Here is a 22,960-nt window from a genome sequence, read left to right as displayed (position 1 = left end):
TTCCTGGAGATCTTTTCTCAGGGGCTGTTTCCCCGGAGTTGGGGCGGACCTCGGGGACCCAACTCACAGGGGAAGGCAAAACCAAATGGACAGGTCTATGCTCTGTAGGAGATCTCTAGTGAACTGCCGGGGTCCAGCCCCAGCTGATCCAGGGTATTCGAAGCAGAGACGGCGTAGGCGAGGGTCAGGGAACAACTGCTTAATTAAACGTTAATTAAGGATATAAAGAGTAATAAAATGAGGATAGCTCAGTAGGAAAATTCAGTGGAGAAAAGAGGCTGAGTAGCTTGGTTTACGCGGGGGACCAATAAAACTTCAAGACAAGAAGCTTGCACCACTTATGTAGGCCGCAGGCGTCCTTCCATTCTACCGAAGAAGAGGAGACCCTGAGGCCTCCCCGGTCGGATCTTAGAAGCCCAGGCAAAATTAGTAAGCTTGGTGGGTTCCGCGCTCCAGATGGAGACTCAACCAGAGTGAGAGAGAGAGAGAGAGACATGGGGAGACCAGTATTTCGAGAAACTGATCCCAATTCTTTATTTTCCATGGTCTACTTTTATACACTGAGATGTTATGCAAAAGTCACGTGGGGTCAGCAGTCCTGACTTTTATCAAAGTCAGGTGCTTCATACAAAAGTATACAGAGGTCTTAGGGGTGTTACATCATCTTCTGGCCGGGGGGCCTGCTGACAATTTACGACCCTCTCCTTGTGACAGCGGTCAGTCAACCAGGACACTTATTTCTCCAGGGGTGATTATTCTTAAAACAGACGCCACCCAAATAAAGTTACATTCCTATAGGGTGAGGGTGTAGTGGGTTTTAGTTAAGGAAAGAATTTACTTAGCCTAAGGTCTAACGTGATTTATATCAAAGGTTAATACTTATTTCTTCTATATATTCATTAATGTGTATAAGGGCAGGGGATGTGGAGACTTAGCAGTGAACATCAGCTCAACAAATGAAAAACCCTTCACCAATATGATTTCTAATCAGCCCATTATACTTATACTAATAATTTTCTAACTTTTCTAAGGAACCTGTTTTTAGAAGGTTTAAAGCATCTCGTGCCTCTCATGGTTGGGAGGCTGTGAGCAATCACATGTGGCCGGACAAGCCTGTCAGGCAGGCTAGAGAACCTTCAGAGGAGTTTGTAGGTTAAAACACTCTTGTCACACCCAGGGGTTTTTATCAACTGGAGCTCTAGGTTAACTCCTTCTCCGAAAGAGGTGGTGGGGGACAGCCCCCCGTAAAGTCAGAGGTGTAGGTGAGAGCACAAAGTAGTAAGGTAGGCAGGCTCTGGTGATGGGGGTAGATGCTCGAGGATTTCCAGGGGGACTCCTGAGGCTCGATCCCGCCTTTGCGTATGTCGAGCCTCCTTCCTCATGACCTTTGCCATGGGCGGAGTGCCTCACTCTGGCCCCCAACAGTGAACCTCCTCTCTCAGGAACATTCTTGGCTCCTATCGAGACACCTCTGTGTGTGTAGCTACACACGCAACGTAGGGGCAAAGGGAGCCAGATTCTTTCCATGGGGTGCTGATGCTTTGTGGCAAAGCACCTGCTTGAGAATCTATCAGCTTACGCTTCCCTCGCCTTGACAGAGGTCTCATTGCTGTAGCCCTTGCAGTTTGGAAAGAAGAGGACCCTTACCTTTCATAAAGTGGGCCCTTGTCCTAGTTTGAAAGGAAAGGCAAGAGCTGAGCTGAGGCCAATAAGGCGCCAGTCAAGTCTGACATATTCCCGAAGCCTGCTCCTTCATGGAAAATAACGCTGGAATCTAGGAATGTCTCTGCAAGGCTGGCAAAGGGCAGTCAGGAGCCTGCACCCTGCCTCTGGAATTACCGATTTCTAAGCAGATCTGGAGGTCTCCTTTAGGAGAATCTAACTCATTCCTTCCATATTGAGACTTCCAAAAACAGGCCGGTCGGCTGCCTCTTCGTGCCCGAAGGAGGCTTGCTTTTCCTGCCTCCTATGAACCCAGCTTCCCAGGCTCTGGGAAAAGCGGATATTGAAGATCTTTTCTCAGGGGTTTTTTCCATGGAGCTGGGGCCGAAACCAGAGACCCAATTGCACAGGGGAAGGAAAACCACATGGACAAGTCTTTGTTCTCCAGGAGACCTCTAAGTGAAACTTACTCTGTCAGGAACGTTCTTGACTCCTATGGAGACACCCCTGTGTGTGAAGCTGCGTACCCAACAAGGGGGCACAGAGAGACTGATTCTCTCTTTGCAGCTTTGAAGCTGTCATTCAAACAACAGCTTGAGAATCCATACAATGCTCTCCCTTACCTCTGAGAGAGTTCTCATTGCTGTAGCCCTTGGCAGTTTTTAGAAATCCGCACCCAAACCCTTCTCCAAGTAGGCCTGGGTCCTGGTTTGGATGGCCATGCAATGGCGGAGCTGAGGTCAGTAAGGCACCAGTCAGGTGTCACACATTCTGGTAGCCTGCTCCTCCAGGGACAGTAAGGCCTCTTTTTCCCTGCAGGAGTCTCGCTTGCCTTGCCTCCTGTGAACTGCGTTTCCCAGCCTGGGCGAAAAGCGGTTCCTGGAGATCTTTTCTAAGGAGTTGTTTCCCCGGAGCTGGGGTGGACCTCGGGGACCAAACTCACAGGGGAAGGCAAAACTACACGGACAAGTCTATGCTCTGTAGGAGACCTTAGTGAATCTCAAGTCTTAGGAACATTCTTGGCTCGTACAGAGACACCTCTGTGTGTAAAGCTACACACCGAACATAGGGGCACAGGGAGCCTGATTCTCTCCGTGGGGTGCTGATGCTTTGTGGCAAAGCACCTGTTTGAGAATCCATCCGCTTACGCTTCCCTCGCCTTGACAGAGGTCTCATTGCTGTGTCCCTTGGCAGTTTGGAAAGAAGCAGACCCTTACCCTTTACCAAGTAGGCCCTGATCCTAGTTTGAAAGGAAAGGCAATAGCTGAGCTGAGGCCAGTAAGGCACCCGTCAACTCTGACATATTCCCGATGCCTGCTCCTTCATGGAAAATAGCGCTAGAATCTAGGAATGTCTTTGCAAGGCTGGCAAAGGGCAGTCAGGAACCTCGACCCTGCCTCTGGAATATCTATCTTCTGAGCAGATCTGGAGGTCTCCTTCTGGAGAAGCTAACCCATTCCTTGCAAATATAGGCTTCCAAACACAGGCTAGTTGGCTGCCTCTTCTTGCCCGAAGGAGGCTTGCTTTTCCTGCCTCCTATGATCCCTGGTTCCCAGCATGGGGGAAAAGCAGATCTTGGAGATCTTTGCTCAGGGGTTGTTTCCACGGAGCTGAGGTTATGCCCGGAGACCCACACATACAGAGGAAAGCAAAACTACATGAACAAGTCTTTGCTCTCTAAGAGAGCTCTAGTGAACCTCAGTCTTTGACGAACGTTCTTGGTTCCTACAGGGACAACTTATGGGGTCAGAGAGCCTGATTCCCTCTGTGAAGGTTTAACGCTGTCGTTCAGAAAACAGCTTGAGAATCCATACAATTCTCTCCCTTATCTCTGAGAGAGTTCTCATTGCTGTAGCCCTTGGCAGTTTTTTAGAAATCCGCACCCAAACCCTTCTCCTAGTAGGCCTGGGTCCTAGTTCAGAGGAACATGCAATGGCGGAGCTGAGGCCAGTAAGGCACCAGTCAGGTCTCACACACTCTGGCAGCCTGCTCCTCCAGGGGCAGTAAGGCCTCTTTTTCTCTGCAGGAGGCTCGCTTGCCTTGCCTTCTGTGAACTGCATTTCCCAGTCTGGACGAAAAGCAGTTCCTGGAGGTGTTTTCTCAGGGGTTTCTTCCTCGGAGCTGGGGCGAACATCGGGAACCCAACTCACAGGGGAAGGCAAAACCATATGGACAGGTCTATGCTCTGTAGCAGAGCTCTAGTGAACCTCATCTCCCAGGAACATTCTGGGCTCCTATAGAAACACCTCTGTGTTTGAAGCTACACACCCAACATAGGGGCAAATGCAGCCTGATTCTCTCCGTGGGGTACAGATGCTTTGTGGCAAAGCACCTGTTTGAGAATCCATCCGCTTCCACTTCCCTCTCTTTGACAGAGGTCTCTTTGCTGTAGCCTTTGGCAGTTTGGAAAGAAGCAGACCCTTACCCTTCACCAAGTAGGCCCTTGTCCTAGTTTGAACGGAAAGGCGATAGCTGAGCTGAGGCCAGTAAGGCGCCAGTCAAGTCTGACATATTCCTGAAGCCTGCTCCTTCATGGAAAATAACGCTAGAATCTAGAAATGTCTTTGCAAGGCTGGTAAAGGACAGTCAGGAACCTCGACCCTGCCTCTGGAATTTCCATCTTCTGAGCAGATCTGGAGGTCTTCTTTTGGAGAAGCTAACCATTCCTTCCAAATAGAGGCTTCCAAACACAGGCTAGTTGGCTGCATCTACTTGCCCGAAGGAGGCTTGCTTGTTCCGCTTCCTGTGAACTCCGCTTCCCGCCTGGGGGAAAAGTGGTTCTTGGAGATCTTTTTTCAGGGGCTATTTCAACGGAGTTGGAGCCGAGCCCGGAGACCCACACACACAGAGGAAGGCAAAACCACATGGACAAGTCTTTGCTCTGTAGGAGAACTCTAGTTAACCTCAGTATGTGAGGAAAGTCTTGGATTCCACGGGGATACCTCTGTGTGTGGAGCTGCGTACCCAACAAGGGGGCACACAGGGCCTGATTCTCTCTTTGCAGCTTTGAAGCTGTCATTCAAACAACAGCTTAAGAATCCATACAATGCTCTCCCTTACCTCTGAGAGACTTCTCATTGCTGTAACCCTTGGCAGTTTTTACAAATCCGCACCCAAACCCTTCTCCAAGTAGGCCTGGGTCCTGGTTTGGATGGCCATGCAGTGGCGGAGCTGAGGTCAGTAAGGCACCAGTCAGGTGTCACACACTCTGGCAGCGTGCTCCTCCAGGGACAGTAAGGCCTATTTTTCCCTGTGGGAGGCTCGCTTGCCTGGCCTCCTGTGAACTGCGTTTGCCAGCCTGGGCAAACAGCGGTTCCTGGAGATCTTTTCTCAGGGGCTCTATCCCCAGAGCTGGGGTGGACCACGGGGACCCATCTCACAGGGGAAGGAAAAACCACATGGACAGGTCTATGCTCTGTAGGAGACGTTAGTGTGTCTCATCTCTTAGGAACATTCTTGGCTCGTACAGAGACACCTCTGTGTGTAAAGCTACACACCGAACATAGGGGCACAGGGAGCCTGATTCTCTCCATGGGGTGCTGATGCTTTGTGGCAAAGCACCTGTTTGAGAATCCATCCGCTTACGCTTCCCTCGCCTTGACAGAGGTCTCATTGCTGTGTCTCTTGGCAGTTTGGAAAGAAGCAGACCCTTACCCTTCACCAAGTAGGCCCTGATCCTAGTTTGAAAGGAAAGGCAATAGCTGAGCTGAGGCCAGTGAGGCACCCGTCAACTGTGACATATTCCCGATGCCTGCTCCTTCATGGAAAATATTGCTAGAATCTAGGAATGTCTTTGCAAGGCTGGCAAAGGGCAGTCAGGAACCTCGACCCTGCCTCTGGAATATCTATCTTCTGAGCAGATCTGGAGGTCTCCTTCTGGAGAAGCTAACCCATTCCTTGCAAATAGAGGCTTCCAAACACAGGCCGGTTGGCTGCCTCTTCTTGCCCGAAGGAGGCTTGCTTTTCCTGCCTCCTATGATCCCTGGTTTCCAGCATGGTGGAAAAGCAGATCTTGGAGATCTTTGCTCAGGGTTTATTTCCACGGAGCTGGGGTTATGCACAGAGACCCACACATACAGGGGAAGGCAAAACCACATGAACAAGTCTTTGCTCTCTAAGAGAGCTCTAGTGAACCTCAGTCTTTGACGAACGTTCTTGGCTCCTATGCGGACACCTCTGTGTGTGAAACTGCGTACCCAACATGGCGGCAGAGAGCCTGATTCTCTCTGTGCAGGTTTAATGCTGTCGTTCAGAAAACAGCTTGAGAATCCATACAATTCTCGCCCTTACCTCTGAGAGAGTTCTCATTGCAGTAGCCCTTGGCAGTTTGTAGAAATCTGCACCTAAACCCTTCTCCAAGTAGGCCTGAGTCCCAGTTCGGAGGAACAAGCAATGGCGGAGCTAAGACCATTATGGCACCAGTCAGTTTTCACACACTCTGGCAGCCTGCTCCTCCAGGGACAGTAAGGCTTCTTTTTCTCTGCAGGAGGCTCACTTGCCTTACTTCCTGTGAACAGCTTTTCCCAGCCTGGGCGAAAAGCGGTTCCTGGAGATCTTTTCTCAGAGGCTGTTTTCTCGGAGCTGGGGTGGACCTCGGGCACCCAACTCACAGGGGAAGGCGAAACCACATGTACAGGTGAGCACTCTGTAGGAGAGCTCTTGTGAGCCTCATCTCTCAGGAACATTCTTGGCTCCTGTAGAGACACCACTGTGTGTGAATCTACACACCCCACATAGGGGCAAAGGGAGCCTGATTCTCTCCGTGGGGTGCTGATGCTTGGTGGCAAAGAACCTTCCTGATAATCCATCTGCTTATGCTTCCCTCGCATTTACGGAGGTCTCATTGCTGTAGCCCTCGGCAGTTTGGAAAGAAGAAGACCCTTACCCTTCATAAAGTAGGGCCTTGTCCTACTTTGAATGGAAAGGCAATAGCTGAGCTGAGGCCAATAAGGCGCCAGTCAAGTCCGACATATTCCCAAAGCCTGCTTCTTCAGGAAGATAACTGTAGAATCTAGGAATGTCTTTGCAAGGTTGGCAAAGGGCAGTCAGGACCCTGCACACTGCCTCTGGAATTACCGACTTCTGAACAGATCTGGAGGTCTCCCTTAGGGGAAGCTAACCCATTCTTCCAAGTAGAGGCTTCAAAACGCAGGCCGCTTGGCTGCCTCTTGCTCTCTGAAGGAGGCCTGCTTTTCCCGCCTCCTATGAAGCCCACATCCCAGCCTCTGGGAAAAGCGGATCTTGAAGATCTTTTCTCAGGGGTTGTTTCCACGGAGCTGGGGCCGAGCCTGGAGCCCCAAACGCACAGGGGAAGAAAAACCACATGGACAAGTCTTTGCTCTCTAGGAGAGCTCTAGTGAACCTCACTCTGTCAGGAACATTCTTGTTTCCTATGGAGACAGCCCTGTCTGTGAAGCTGTGTACCGAACATGGAGACACAGAGTCTGATTCTCTCTGTGCAGCTTTGAAGCTGTCGTTCAAACAACAGCTTGAAAATCCATACAATGCTCTTCCTTACCCGTGACACAGTTCTCATTGCTATACCCCTTGGCAGTATTTAGAAATCCATACCCAAACCCTTCTCCTAGTAGGCCTGGGTCCTAGATCGGAGGAACATGCAATGGCGGAGCTGAGGCCAGTAAGGCACCAGTCAGGTCTCACACACTCTGGCAGCCTGATCGTCCAGGGACACTAAGACCTGTTGTGCCTTGCAGGAGGCTCGCTTGCGTTACCTCCTGTGAACTGCGTTTGCCAGCCTGGGGGAATAGTGGTCCCTGGAGATCTTTTCTCAGGGGCTCCTTCCCCTGAGCTGGGGCGGACCTCGGGGACCCAACTCACAGGGCAAGGCAAAACCATATGGACAGGTCTATGCTCTGTAGCAGACTTCTAGTGAACCTCATCTCTCAGGAACATTCTTGGCTCCTATAGAGACACTTCTGTGTGTGAAGCTGCGTACCTAACATAGGGGCACAGAGAGCCTGATTCTCTCAGTTCATTTTGACGCAGTCGTTCAGAAAACAGCTTGAGAATCCATAAAATGCTCTCCATTACCGCTGAGAGAATTCTCGCTGCTGTAGCCCTTGGCACTTTGTAGAAATCCGCAGCCAAACGCTTCTCCAAATAGGCCTGGGTCCTAGTTCGGAGGAACAGGCAATGGTGGAACTGAGGCCAGTAAGGCAACAGTCAGGTTTCACACACTCTGGCAGCCTGCTCCTCCAGGGACAGTAAGGCCTCTTTTTCTCTGCAGGAGATTCGCTTGCCTTACTTCCTGTGAACAGCGTTTCCCAGCCTCAGCGAAGCGGTTCCTGGAGATCTTTTCTCAGGGACAGTTTCCCCGGAGGTGTGGTGGACCTCGGGGACCCAACTCACAGGGGAAGGAAAAACCACATGGACAGGTCTATACTCTGTAGGAGAGGTTTAGTGAACCTAATCTCTCAGGAACATTCTTGGCTCCTATAGAGACAACTCTGTGTGTGAAGCTACACTCCCAACATTGGGGAACAGGGATCTTGGTTCTCTCCGTGGGGTGCTGATGCTTTGTAGCAAAGCACCTGCTTGAGAATCCGTCCTCTTAGGCTTCCCTCACCTTGAGAGAGGTCTCATTGCTGTAGCCCTTGGCAGTTTCAAAGAAGAAGACCCTTACACTTCATAAAGTAGGCCCTTGTCCTAGTTTGAATGGAAAGGCAATAGCTGAGCTGAGGCCAATAAGGAGCCAGTCCCCTCTGGCACATTCCCGAACCCTGCTCCTTCATGGAATATAACTCTAGAATCTTGGAATGTCTTTGCAAGGCTGGCAAAGGGCAGTCAGGAACCAGCACCCTGCCTCTGGAATTACCGACTTCTGAGCAGATCTGGAGGTCTCCTTTAGGAGAAGCTAACCCATTCCTTCCAAATAGAGGCTTCAAAACACAGGCAGGTTGGCAGCCTTTCGTGCCCGAAGGAGGCTTGCTTTTCTCTCCTCCTATGAACCCCAGTTCCCAGCCTCTGGGAAAAGCGGGTCTTGAAGATATTTTCTCAGGGGTTCTTTCCACGGAGCTGGGGCCGAGCCCGGGGCCCAAAGGCACAGGGGAAGGCAAGACCACATGGACAGGTCTATGCTCTGTAGCAGACTTCTAGTGAACCTCATCTCTCAGGAGCATTCTTGGGTCCTATAGAGACACCTCTGTGTGTGAAGCTGCGTACCTAACATAGGGGCACAGAGAGCCTGATTCTCTCTGTTCATTTTGACGCTGTCGTTCAGAAAACAGCTTGAGAATCCATAAAATGCTCTCCCTTACCACCGAGAGAATTCTCACTGCTGTAGCCCTTGGCACTTTGTAGAAATCTACACCCAAACGCTTTTCCAAGTAGGCCTGGGTGCTAGCTCGGATGAACAGGCAATGGCGGAGCTGAGGCCAGTAAGGCAACAGTCAGGTTTCACACACTCTGGCAGCCTGCTCCTCCAGGGACTGTAAGGCCTCTTTTACTCTGCAGGAGATTCGCTTGCCTTACTTCCTGTGAACAGCATTTCCCAGCCTCGGCGAAGCAGTTCCTGGAGATCTTTTCTCAGGGACAGTTTCCCCGGAGGTGTGGCGGACCTCGAGGACCCAACTCACAGGGGAAGGCAAAACCACATTGACAGGTCTATGCTCTGTAGGAGAGGTTTAGTGAACCTAATCTCTCAGGAACATTCTTGGCTCCTATAGAGACAACTCTGTGTGCGAAGCTACACTCCCAACATTGGTGCACAGGGAGCTTGATTCTCTTCGTGGCGTGCTGATGCTTTGTGGCAAAGCACCTGCTTGAGAATCCATCCTCTTAGGCTTCCCTCACCTTGACAGAGGTCTCATTGCTGTAGCCCTTGGCAGTTTGCAAAGAAGAAGACCCTTACCCTTCATAAAGTAGGGCCTTGCCCTAGTTTGAATGGAAAGGCAATAGCTGAGCTGAGGTCAATAAGGAGCCAGTCCCGTCTGACACATTCCCGAAGCCTGCTCCTTCATGGAAAATAACTCTAGAATCTAGGAATATCTTTGCAAGGCTAGCAAAGGGCAGTCAGGAACCAGTACCCTGCCTCTGGAATTACCGACTTCTGAGCAGATCTGGAGGTCTCCTTTAGGAGAAGCTAACCCATTCCTTCCAAATAGAGGCTTCAAAACACAGGCAGGTGGACTGCCTTTTCGTTCCCGATGGAGGCGTGCTTTTCTCTCCTCCTACGAACCCCAGTTCCCAGACACTGGGAAAAGTGGATCTTGAAGATATTTTCTCAGGGGTTGTTTCCACGGAGCTGGGGCCGAGCCTGGAGACCCAAAGGCACAGGGGAAGGCAAGACCACATGGACAAGCCTTTGCTCTTTAGTATAGCTCTAATGAACCTCACTCTGTCAGGATCTTTCTTGATTCCTACGGAGACACACCTGTGTGTGAGGCTGCGGCCACAGAGAGCCTGATTACCCCTGTGCAGCGCTGAGTCTGGGCGGCTAAACAACAGCTTGGGAATGCAGCCTGGGGCGCTTCCCTTCCCTCTGACAGAGCTCTCCTTCGGTCCCTAAGCCCTCTGCAAGGAGGCATGGATCATAGGTGCAAAGGGAAAGGAAGAGCGGAGCTGAGGCCAGTAAGGCGCCCGCCAGTCACGTCTCCCCCACTTCCGCAGTCTGTTCCTTCCCCTGCGCGAAAGCTAGAAGCTGGGAAGGGCTTGGCGAGGCTCGCCCAGGCAGAGCAGCCTCTAGGCCGGGGCTCTGCGATATCGCGCCTGGGTGCAGATCTGGAGCTCCGCCGGAGTGGAAGCTCATTCGGTCCTTCCCAATACAGGCTTGCAAGCACCCGACGGCGGCCTGACTCTATTCTCCCGCGTGCTGGGAGTGGGCTTCCAATCCAGAGCACAGAGCACTGCCTGGAGCTCTCTGCTCAGGGGCTGGTTCCCCTACGCTGGGGCTGTGCTAGGGAGCCCAAACGCACATGTCAAGGCCCCAAAACACATCCACACGTCTCTGCTCTGCAACAGAGCTCCGGGGAAGCCCAGTCTGGCAGGCGCTTTCTGGGCACAAAGGGAGGAACATTCTGGCTGTGGAGCTTCCTCCCCAAGACAGGGGCACTAGGACCCTGATTCCCTCCGTTTACCGCTGAGTCTGCATTGCCAAGCAACAGCTTGGGAACGCAGCCTGGGGCGCTTCCCTTCCCTCGGACAGAGCTCTCCTTGCGGTAGGCCTTGGTAGTTTGCATACAATGGGGCCCTAAGCCCTCTGCAAGTTGGCCTGGCTCCTAGGTCCAAAGGGCAGGCCAGAGCGGAGCTGAGGCTGTCAGGCTCCAGACACATCTCCCATACTCCTACATCCTGCTCCTACCCGGGCGTGAACGCTAGAAGCTGGGAAGGTACCTGGACCGTGCAGGGGCGGGGCAAACGCGGGCGGCGTGGGGCGGGAGTCGGCTTCTGGCGGGGGTGGGGGCGGGCTTCCCAGTGGTGCTCTCGGAGGTGGACACTGAGGCTGAAAACGCGCCGGGAGCGCGGCAGGGGCGGGGCTAACCCTGGCGGCGCGGGGCGGGGGTCGGCTCATGGGGGGGATGGGGAGGGGTTCCCAGTTGCGCTCTCGGGGGTTGCAACTGCGGCTGGGAACTCCCATTTCGTCCGCTCCTGGGTACCCAAGGATCGCCATCCCATGGGTGCAGCGGAGGGCTGCGGACCACAGGTAAGGGAACTGGGACTGCGTGGAGCAGGGAACCAAGTATTCCGCCGTCTGTTGGCACATTCTCGGAGCTCCCCAACCTGGCGGTCGCAGAAAGGCCTTGCCTTTGGGGTCAAGGCCTTTACCGCTCCACCCCTCTGCTGAAAAATCTCAGAGTCTGCGCGGTTCTTCCAAGCAGCCTAGTGTCCACTGGAAGTCCAAGGGACAGAACACTGAATTCTTGCCGGCTGGCCCAGCCCTGCTTCTGGCACTTTGTAAGCCAGCGGGCCCTTGAGCACCTGCTGGGATGGGAAAGGGAAGGGTCCACGAATTGCACCCTAGAAACTTAGTAGGGTGCATGGATTTCAAACCCTGGTGGCCGCCCAGGCAGCAAAGAAGTGGGGAGGGCACCTTGCTGCCCTTTCATGGCAGAATCTGTGGCTGTCCTGATGCGTGGGCCTTTTCATGGGGACCTTGTGCAATAAAAGTTTGGTGTTTTGGTACTGAATAATTAGAAATTGTAAAAAGTTTAAATTATGTGGTGGTGTAATTAAAAAACAAAACAAAACAAAACCAAGCCCCAAGTGTTTGGCACAGGGAGGTTTAAGTATTGAAGGCCTGTTTTCCTTGCACTGTGGCATTCTATCAAGAAGTGTGCAGGATTTTTTTTTTTTTAAGGAAAGTGTTCGAAGAGCTTGAAACAGGAAACCCAGAGGTGCCCCTGTATTTTGGGGAAGGCCTTAGGAGTTCACTTGGAAATGCTGCTGGCTGTGGGGAAGGGGGGCAGATGGGCTGTGCAGTCTTGTCCTTTGCATTCATGTTCTTGTGTGTAGAAACCCAGCTCGGAGCCATCTCCTGATGTGTAAGAATTTCGCAGACAAACCTTGAGCTAAGCAATGCATTTGTTCCTGAGGAAATGTTTGTCTTAAGCGATGTAAATATCCTATGTATATCCGCTGGACTCTGGCTTCAGGTCGGTTCCCCCAATAGGCTCAGAAGCGACTTGAACAAAACTGTATGTTTTCCTCGTACCTTGTTCTCCTAATCTATGTTAAGGAAATGATATATTTGCCTGGAATACTGCCTTTCTTCAAGATTCATGTCAATCAGTTTTTGGCCCAGGATGACTCACCTGCTGCCAATGTGACCTCAAGGCATGTCGTGGGGGAGGGGCCTGGTGCCATTCCCTGAGACAGTGCCTTTCCTTCCTTAGCTGACTGCTAGTGCCTGTAGAATATCTGGCTAGAGACCAGCAGGGCGTACACCCCGCCTCAAGTCTAAGTCAGCAGCTTTCTCTATCTCATTTATACTTTAATAACAATTGATGACACAAAAGCTCTGAGCGATCAAATCATATCAAATCTTCATTTCAGATTGAAGATGCATTCCATGGTATTGCCATCTTAAGTCTTTCCATTGTTATGGAATATCTGTCCATGTATTCAGGATAGTTTTCAGCCAGGGTGTATAATTTCCAGTGTACCAGTCTTGTCATCCTCGTTACATCCATGGCAAAGTGTTGTATTCATGTTGACATTATTGAAAGGGAATTTTTTTTAATTCCTTTTCAGATTATTATCTGCTAATATATACAGAAAAAACCGTGTAATCTTTCGTTTTTATCAGTTCGGACAGCTTGATAGTTGTCTTTAAATTCTTTCCTTTCTCATACTTTAAGATTTTCCGGGCACCGTACATGTACTGCCTCACCCCTAATCTCAGTCATGTGTTCAAAGGACTTCTGTCCTTTATTTGTTTACTTATTTTTTGCAACATTGAATTCGTTTTGACTATGCTGGGTCTCTGCTGCAAGATGGAAGTTGCTAGGACATCTGGACTGCAGTCTTCCATCTCTTACTGACCTCTTGTTGACCTCTGCAGAATCCTGGTTGGCGGGAGCTTGTTAGATCCTTGTTCCTTACCAGGACCTCCTGTGGTAAGTGTTTTTCTCTTCTCTGTTGCCTGGTAAGGGTGGATGGTCATTGGCATCCCAAAGCTAGCTAGAAGTCAATTATTTAGGCAGGCTTGTGCATAGATATGGGAGAAGGCAATGGCACCCCACTCCAGTACTCTTGCGTGGAAAATCCCATGGATGGAGGAGCCTGGTAGGCTGCAGTCCATGGGGTGGTTAAGAGTCGGACACCACTGAGCGACTTCACGTTCACTTTTCACTTTCATGCATGGGAGGAGGAAATGGCAACCCACTCCAGTGTTCTTGCCTAGAGAACCCCAGGGACTGCGGGGCCTGGTGGGCTGCCGTCTATGGAGTCGCACAGAGTCGGACACGACTGAAACGACTTAGCAGCAGCGGCGGCGGCAGCAGCAGCAGAAGCAAGGCATCGATATCAAAAGGGCTGCAAACAGTCAGGAAGGCTCACATATGTCACCGTGAAATACTACTTCTCCACTTAGCCAAAGCTAACCAAAGATTTCTGTTCTAGGTCAACCTAGAAGAGATCACTTAAGAGGTAAAGAAACTTAAACTCCATTAGCAAAGGCAGTTCGACATCTCAAGAAAACTTGTGCTAGGCACAGAACTCTTTTCTGGGGGTCCACTTTCCCTACAACCTCCTTATCCCATTCTGTACCCATTCCTTTGCTTCTCCCATCCTGAAACTGCCACCTGTAAGACAGAACTACTTCGTTTTCCTTCCTCAAGTGCCATTGCATTCCACATACTTTCTTGATATAACAAGTCATACATTTCCCTTCAGCAACCAAGAACTGACTTTTATATTGGCATTGGCTATAGCCCGCCCCCTCCCCCCACCCCCAAGAACAGAACAAAACAAAACAAAACAATTGCTTTCTTACATTTAACATGTCAGGATGGTGCCAGACACTATTCATGGAGAGTCAAAAATCTCTTTTGTTTCTGTGTAAAAGGGAGGTCCTTTCAAGTCGTGAATGTTTCAGAACTTTCATTTATTTGGAAATGACCTAGCTATTCAATACACTGTCGTCACAAGGATAGAAACTCGGGTAACCAAAACACCTGGAGAAACGTTTGTTAGTTCAGTTCAGTTCAGTTGCTCAGTCGTGTCTGACTCTTTGGGACCCCGTGGCCTGAAGGACGCTAGGCTTCCGTGTCCGTCACCAACTCCAGGGGCTTGCTCAAACTCATGTCCATCGAGTCAGTGATGCCATACAACCATCGTATCCTCTGTCATCCCCTTCTCCTCTGCCTTCAATCAAGACTATGAGAGGCAGATATTTTAGAGTATAATTATTGTAAAGAGTTTGTCTAAAAGCTCATATCACATTTACATTTTTTACTTTTGTTGTTGTCGTTTCCAGGTAGTTTCTTGCTGACAAGCTTGTGACAGATATAACAATAGAGCAATTTTTACCTCAAAAGAAACCTAGGCACTATGAACATGTTGTGCTTAATGTTGTTGACTCTTAGACATGTCTATAATGGAGGAGCAAAACCAAAAATACTAGATATTTAATATTGACTAGTTCCCAGTTCACGGGACTCTGACATTCATTTAGGTCAATGTTTTCTTGTATTTCCAGCAGTTTGATTTGGAAGGGCTGCCTTGTCTTGAGACCATTGAAATCAGAACACAGAACTTGAGCAATATTATCAAAAAACACAAGGCTCACACTGACACATACCTTAATCCAAACAGACAGACAAGACATCTTCCAGGTTTCCGCCTGAGATTTAAAATATTTCTTTGAGCCAGTCTTCTGGGGAGTGGGGGGATGGGGGTGGCAGTAAGGCAGGCTTGGGTAACAAGCTAATTGTTGGTCATTGCATATGCAAAGAACCAGCTTTCCGGGTTCCAAGGAAAAAAGTTTCCTTGGTAACCAACTTTGTCTGGTTCTATAGAATATCATGGACCTCCTAGGTCAGGTCATCTTGCCTTTCTGTAGTCCTCGTTTTATCCCTAAATCATAGACAGCTTGGATTGTCTCTGTGGGGTGTATGTATTGTCCTCATGTTTGACCTGGCAGCAGCAGCGAGGTCCGAGAGCCTCTCCTGGAACCGGGCGTGGGGACGGGGCTCACCGAGAGCCGCTGGTGAAGGTGGGCAGTGCCCCTGGAGCGCGGCAGGGGCGGGGCGAACCCGGGCGGCACAGGGCGGGTGTCGGCTCCTGGCGGGGGTAGGGGAGGGCTTCCCAGTTGTGCTCTCGGAGATGGCCACTGCGGCTGGAAACACGCCGGGAGCGCAGCCAGGGTGGGGTAAACCTGGGCTGCACAGGTCGAGATTCCGCTCGCTGTGGGTGGGGGGTCGGTTCCTGTTGTGCTCCCGGGGGTCGCCAATGTGGCTGGGAACCCGCCGGGAGCCCAGCAGGGCCAGGGCAAAACCTGGCGGCGCGGGGCGGGGTGGGGGTCCGTTCGCAGCGGGGGTCGGCTCCTGGCGGGGGTGGGGGAGGGCTTTCCAGATGTGCTGTTGGGGGTCGCCATTGCGGCTGGGAATGCCCATTTCGTGAACTCCTGGATCCCCAAGGATCGGCATCCATCAGCCACAGCGGAGGGGTGCGGAACACAGGTAAGGGAACGGGGACTGCGTGGAGCAGGGAACCATGTATTCCGCCCTGTGTTGGCACAGTCTCAGAGCTCCCCAACCTGGCGGTCGCAGGAACGCCTCGTCTTTGGGGTCAAGGCCTTTACCACTCCACCCCTCTGCTGAAAAACCTCATAGTCTGCGCGGTTTTCCCAAGCAGCCTAGTGTCCGCTGGAAGTCCAAGGGACAGAACCCTGAATTCTGGCCGGCTGGCCCAGCCCTGCTTCTGGCACTTTGTAGGCCAGCGGGCCCTGGAGCACCTGCTAGGATGGGAAAGGGAAGGGTACGCGAATTGCACCCTGGTGGCCGCCGAGGCAGCAAAGAAGGGGGGAGGGCACCTTACTGCCCTTTAATGGCAGACAGAATCTGTGGCTGTCCTGCTGCGTGGGCCTTTTCATGTGGACCTTGTGCAATAAAAGTTTACCGGTGACCTTAGGGAACTTCCCAGTGTGCTTCTGACAGATGAGGGATGCTGTGGAGTTGGAGGGGCCTCTCAGGACTACGCTGGGTTTGGCGCAATGGAAGAGGGCCTCATCTCCAGGGAAGGCAGGAACCTCAGGCTTCCTCTCCGTTTCGGACTCCGACCGCAGGGTCCCTGCAGAGTTGGGACAGGAGAGTCAGGAATCGTCTTGTCTGAGGAAGGGAACTCCGCTTGCCTGTCGAGGTGTTCAGGGGGTCTCAGGCCCCTTGTTCAGCTGTGTGTGGAACCTGCGGGTGTTTCCGGACGATGCACGACGGTGACAGTGCCCCTTCGTGTTGTGCCTTCACCCACTGGGTTGCCTTCGAAGAGGTGTCCGGGCCTCGGGTTCTTTTCAAGAGCGGACAGGGAAATCGGGGTCTTTCGGCATGTGGGACCACCCACGGGGCTAGTCTCAAATTTCCTAGTGAGGCCGGCTACATCCTGAGGTATGCCGGGAAGGCCGGGGAGCCTTCCAGACAACGCAGGGGGATCGACTCTCCTGTCGCCATCAGGAGGGGAGAAGGGGCTCAGATGAAGTGGGGCCAGAACCCTCGGTGTTACCCTCGAGGGAACCCGGCGTGTCGAGGAACTTTTGGGGGTCGCATGAAGGCTGTCAGGGACCGTTTCGCCCTTCAGGGCGGAACAGGGGACTTCCCTTGAGACACCGTGGCGGGCAAGGGCGTCATCTTGCGAAGACGTGGGAACCACGTGGTTTTTCTCGAGTTGCGGCGGATTCTTGAGTTACGACGGGGATCTCAGGCTTCCTCTTGGGTTGGCCCTGCGAAGCCCAATCTTCCCCTCGAGTTGCGAGGGAAAGCTGGGGGTTGCGCTCGAGACACTGCAGGGCCCAAGACACCTCATCTAGGCGTGTGTCCGGGACCTCATATTCCTCTCCAGGGAAGGCAGGGATCTCGGGGTAGCATTTCAGGTTACCCCGGGGAGTCAGGGCTCGTCTCGAGGGGAAGCCAAGGACTCCGCTCTCCCCTTGAGTCGCGACCCGGATCTCTTGGAGCCCCCTGAGCGGCCTCAAGGGAGTCCAGCCTCCTCTTCCGTTTGGAGAGAGGACCCGGGATTGCTCTCCAGGCCATGCAGGAAAAGAAGGCCCTCAGCTCGCGAGGACGGGGGCGTCTCAGGGGTTTCCTCGAGCTGCGGCGCCCGTGGGGGTTTTCTCCCGAGGCACGACGAGGATCTCAGGGAGCCTCCCGTGCGGCGCCAGGGAAGTCAGATCTCCATGCGCATGGCGAGGGGGAGCGCGTCATGGCTCTCGAGTCACGGGAGGGGACTAGGGCCTGGAGACGCGTTGAAGAAGGACTCTCGAGGTTTTTCTCGGGGGGCGGCGGGAAACCCTGTGTTCCATCGACTTGTGCCAGTGACCTCAGGAAGCTTCTCAGCGTGCATCTGAGAAGTCAGGGTCACTGTGGAGTTGGGAGGGGCCTCTCGGAACTCCACTGGGTTGGTGCAATGGAAGAGGGCCTCATGACAAGTTGAGGCAGGAACCACAGGGTTCCTCTCCTGGCTTCGAATGCGCCGGATCTGACTCGGATCGCAGAGTCCCTGCAGAGTTGGGACAGGAGAGTCAGGCCTCGTCTTGTGTGGAGGAATGGAACTCCGCTTGACTCTCGCGTTGTTCATGGGGTGACAGGCCACTTGTCGATTTGTATGTGGAACTTGCGGGTTTTTCTGGACGATGCACTGGGTTGTCACTGCCCCTTCGTGTTGTGCCTTGTTCCACAGGATTGCCTTCGAGTTGGGTTCTGCCATCGGGTTCTTATCAAGAGCGGACCAGGGAATCGGGGTCTTTTGGCATGCCGCACCACCCACGAGGCTATGTCTCGAATTTCGTCGTGAGACTGGCCTCATCTTGATGTGCACCAGGAAGGTCGGGAACGCCTTCCAGACAAAGCAGGGGAATCGAACCTCCTGTCGCGATCAAGAGGGGAGAAGAGTCTCAGATGAAGTGGTGCCGGGAACCTCGGTGTTCTCCTCGAGTCAGACTGGTGTGTCGAGGAACATTTGAGGGCGCATCAAGGGTGCCAATACCGTTTCGCACTTCAAGACGGAACGTGGGACTTCTCTTGAGACGCTGTAGGGGGCAAGGGCCTCATCTTGGGATGACGGGGGAACCACGTGGCGTTTCTCGAGTTGTGGCGGGATTCTCGAGTTTTGACGGGGAATACAGTCTTCCTCATGTGTTGGCCCAGGGAAGTCCTATCTTCCATTCGAGTTTCAAGGGAGAGCTGGGGATTGCTCTCGAGTCACTGCAGGGCAAAATAGACCTCATCTAGGCTTGTGTCCAGGACTTAATGCTCGTCCCTAGGGGAGACAGGGATCTTGGGGTTGCATACCAGACTCACCCGGGGAATCAGGCCTCGTCTCGAGGGGAAGCAAAGAACTCCGCTGTCCTTTTGAGTCACAATGGGTATCTCTTGGAGCCCACTGTGTGCCCTAAAGGGAGTCAAGCCTCCTGTGCTGTTTGGATAGAGGACTCGGGATTCCTCTCCAGGCCATGCAGGAACAGAAGGCCCTCATCTCGCGATGATGGCGGCGTCTCGTGGGTTTTCTAGACTGCTGCACTAGTGCCGGGTTTCTGACGAGTTACGAGAGGGAGCTCAGGGAGCCTCTCGTGTGGCGCCAGGGAAGTCAGGTCCCCATGAGATGGCTAGGGGGAGCTCGTCATTGCTCTCGAGTCATGGTAGGGTAATCGGGCCTCAAGACAGGTTGAAGAAGGACTCTCGAGGTCTTTCTCGGATCACTGCATAAAACCCAGGGTTCCCTTGACTTGTGCCTGCGACCTCAGGGAGCTTCTCAGAGTGCCTCTGAGAAGTCAGGGATACTGTGCAGTTTGGAGGGGCCTCTTGAGACTCCTCTGCATTTGGTGGAATGTAAGAGGGACTCATCTCGTGTTGAAGCAGGAATCTCAGTGTTCCTCTCCATTTCTGACTCAGATCGCAAGGTCCCTGCATGTTGGTACAGGAGAGTCAGGCCTCGTCTTTTCTGGAGGATGGGACTCCTCTTGCCTCTCGAGTTGTTCTCGAGGTGACAGGCCACTTGTCGAGCTGTGTGTGTAACCTGCCTGTTTTTCCGGATGATGCACAGGTGTGTTAGTGCCCCTTCGTGTTGTACCTTCATACTCAAGGCTGCCTTCCAAGAGGTGTCCGAGCATCGGATTCTTATCAAGAGCGGACCGGGAAATTGGAGTCTTTCAGCAAGTGGCACCACCCACAAAGCTACGTATCGAATTTCCCCATGAGACCGGCCTCATCCTGAGTTGTGCAGGGAAGGTCGGGCCCCCTTGCAGACAAAGCAGGGGAATCGACCCACCGGTCACGATCAGGAGGGGAGAAGGGGCTTAAATGAAGTGGTGCCGGGAACCTCGGTGTTCCCCTTGAGTGAGACCGGCGTGTTGGGGGACTTTTGGGGTCGCATCAAGGGTGCCAAGTACCGTTTCGCATTTCAAGACGGAACCTGGGACATCTTTTGAAACGCTGTAGCGGGCAAGGGCCTCATCTTGCGATGACGGGAGAACCACGTGGTTTTGCTCGAGTTGCGGCGGGATTCTCGAGTTATGACCTGGAATTTAGGCTTCCTCTTGTTGGCCTTGAAATCCAATCTTCCATTCGGGTTGCGAGGGGGAGCTGGGGATTGCGCTAGAGTCACTGCAGGGCAAAAGAGACCTAATCTAGGCTTGTGTCCAGGATCTAACGTTGCTCTCCAGGGGCGACAGGGATCTCGGGTTTGCATTCCAGACTCATCCGGGGAGTCAGTTCTCACCTCGAGGGTAAGTAAAGAATTCCGCTCTCATCTCGAGTCGCGATGGGTATCTCTTGGAGCCCACTGTGTGTACTAAAGGGAGTCAAGCCTCCTGTGGAGTTTGGAGAGAGGACTCGGGATTGGATTCCAGGCCATGCAGGAAAAGAAGGCCCTCATCTTGAGATGACGGTGCCGTCTCGTGGGTTTTCTCGAGCTGCGGCGCCAGTGTGGGGTTTCTCATGAAGTACCACGGGGATCTCAGGGAGCCTCTTGTATGGCGCCAGGAAAATCCAGTATTCCATTCGAGTTGCAAGTTAGAACTGGGGATTGCTCTCCAGTCACTGCAGGGCAAAATAGACCTCATCTACGCTTGTGTCCAGGACCTAGTGTTCCACTACTAGGCCAACAGGGATCTCAGGGTTGCATTCTCGACTCACCCGGAGAGTCAGGCCTCGTCTTGAGGGGAAAAAAAGGACTCCGCTCTCCTGTCGAGTCGCGACGGGTATCTCTTGGAGCCCACTGCGTGGCGTAAAGGGAGTGAAGCCTCCTATGGAGTTTGGAGAGATGACTCGGGATTGTTTTCCTGGCCATGCAGGAAAAAAGGCCCTCATCTCGCGATGATGGGGGCATCTCGTGGGTTTTCTCCAGCTGCGGCGCCAGTATCAGATTTCTCACGAGGTACAACGGGGAGCTCAGAGAGCCTCTCGTGTGGTGCTAGGGACGTCAGGTCTCCGTGCGTGTGGTGAAGGGGAGTGCGTGATTGCTCTCGAGTCATAGTAGGCGAATCGGGCCTCAAGACACATTGAAGAAGGACTCTTGAGGTCTTTCTCGGGTTGCGGCAGGGAAGCCTGGGTTCCCTTGATTTGTGTCGGTGACCTCAGGCAACTTCTAAGGGTGCCTCTGAGAAGTCAGGGACACTGTGGATTTGGGAGGGGCCTTTCGTTACTCAACTGGGTTTGGTGCAATCGAAGAGGGCCTCATCTCGAATGGAGGCAGGAACCTCAGGGGTCCTCTCCATATCTGACTCGGGTCGCAGGGTACCTGCAGAGTATGGACAAGAGAGTCACGCCTCGTCTTCCGTGGAGGAATGGATTTCCCCTTGCCTTTCGAGTTGTTCACGGAGTGACAGGCCACTTGTTGAGCTGAGTGTGGAACCTGCGGGTTTTTCCGGATGATGCACGGGGGTGTCAGTGCCCCTTCGTGTTGTGCCTTCATCCACAGGGTTGCCTTCAAAGAGGTTTCCGGGCATCGGGTTCTTTTCAAGAGCGTACCGGAAAATTGGGGTCTTTCAGCATGTGGTACCACCCACGAGGCTACGTCTCGAATTTCCTCGGGATACCGGCCTCATCCTGAGGTGCGCCGGGAAGTTCGGGAACCCCTTGCAGACAAAGCAGGGGAATCGACCCACCGCTCGCGATCAGAAGGGAAGAAGGGGCTCAGATGAAGTGGTGCCGGGAACCTCGGTGGTCCCCTCGAGTGAGACCGGTATGTCACGGCACTTTTGAGGTCGCATCAAGGGTGCCAAGTACAGTTTCGCACTTCAAGATGGAACGTGGGAATTCTCTGGAGATGCTGTAGCGGGCAAGGGCCTCATATTGCGATGACGAGGGAAACACGTGGTTTTTCTCGAGTTGAGGCGGGATTCTCGAGTTACAACGGGGAATTCAGGCTTCCTCTTGTGTTGGCCCAGGAAGTCCAATCTTCCATTCAACTTGTCAGAGAGAGCTGGGGGTTGCTCTCGAGTCACTTCAGGGCAAAGAGTCCTCATCTAGGCTTGGATCCAGGACGTAATGTTCCTCTCCAGGGGCGACAGGGATATCGGGGTCGCATTCCAGTCTCACCCGTTGGGTCACACCTCGTCTCGAGTGGAAGCAAAGGACTCCACTATCCTCTCGAGTCGGGACGCGTAACTCTTGGAGCCCAATGAGTGGCCTAAAGGGAGTCAAGCGTCCTGTGTAGCTTGGACAGAAGGTTCACGCTTGATCTGCATACCATGCAGTTAAAGATGGCCCTCCTCTCGTGATGACGGGGGCGTCTCATGGGTTTTCTCGAGCTGCGGCGCCAGGGTGGGGTTTCTCACGAGATATGATGGGGAGTTCAGGGAGCCTCTCGTGCGGCGCCAGAGAAGCCTGACTCCATGCGTGTGGCCAGGCAGATCGCGTCATTGCTCTCGAGTCATGGGAAGGACTAGGGCCTCAAGAGGCATTTAAGAAGGACTCTCAAGGTCTTTCTTGGGTTGGGGCGGGAAACACTCGTTTCCCTCGACCTCTACAGGGGACCTTAGGGAACTTCCCAGGTGCCTCTGAGAGGTGAGGGATACTGAGGAGTTAGAGGGGCCTCTCGGGACTCCACTAGGTTTGACGAAATGAAAGAGGGCCTCATCTCGATTGGAGGCAGGAACCTCAGGCTTCCTCTCCATTTCTGACTCCGACCGCAGGGTCCCTGCAGAGTTGGGACAGGAGAGTCAGGCCTCGTCTTGTCTGAGTAACGGAACTCTGCTTGCCTCTTGAGTCGTTCAGGGTGTCTCAGGGCCCTTGCCAAGCTGTGTGTGGAACCTGCGGGTGTTTCCAGAAGATGCATGGGGGTGTCAGTGCCCCTTCGTTTGGTGCCTTCCCCCACAGGGTTTCCTTCAAAGAGGTGTCCGGGCATCGGGTTCATTTCAAGAGCGGACCGGGAAATCGGGGTCATTCGGCATGTGGCACCACCCACGTGGCTCATCTCGAATTTCCTCGTGAGACCAGCATCATCCTGAGGTGCGCCGGGAAGGCCGGGAACACCTTCCACACAAAGTAGGGGAATCGATTCTCCTGTCGCGATCAGGAGGGGAGATGGGGCTCAGATGAAGTGGGGCCGGGACCCTCGGTGTTCCACTCGAGGGAACCCGGCGTTTCAGGGAACTTTAGGGGTCGCATCAAGGGAGCCAAGTACCATTTCC

Source organism: Bubalus kerabau, chromosome 16, assembly GCF_029407905.1.
Source record: "Bubalus kerabau isolate K-KA32 ecotype Philippines breed swamp buffalo chromosome 16, PCC_UOA_SB_1v2, whole genome shotgun sequence".
Classification (NCBI taxonomy): domain Eukaryota; kingdom Metazoa; phylum Chordata; class Mammalia; order Artiodactyla; family Bovidae; genus Bubalus; species Bubalus kerabau.
Note: the sequence above shows the minus strand (reverse complement) of the source record.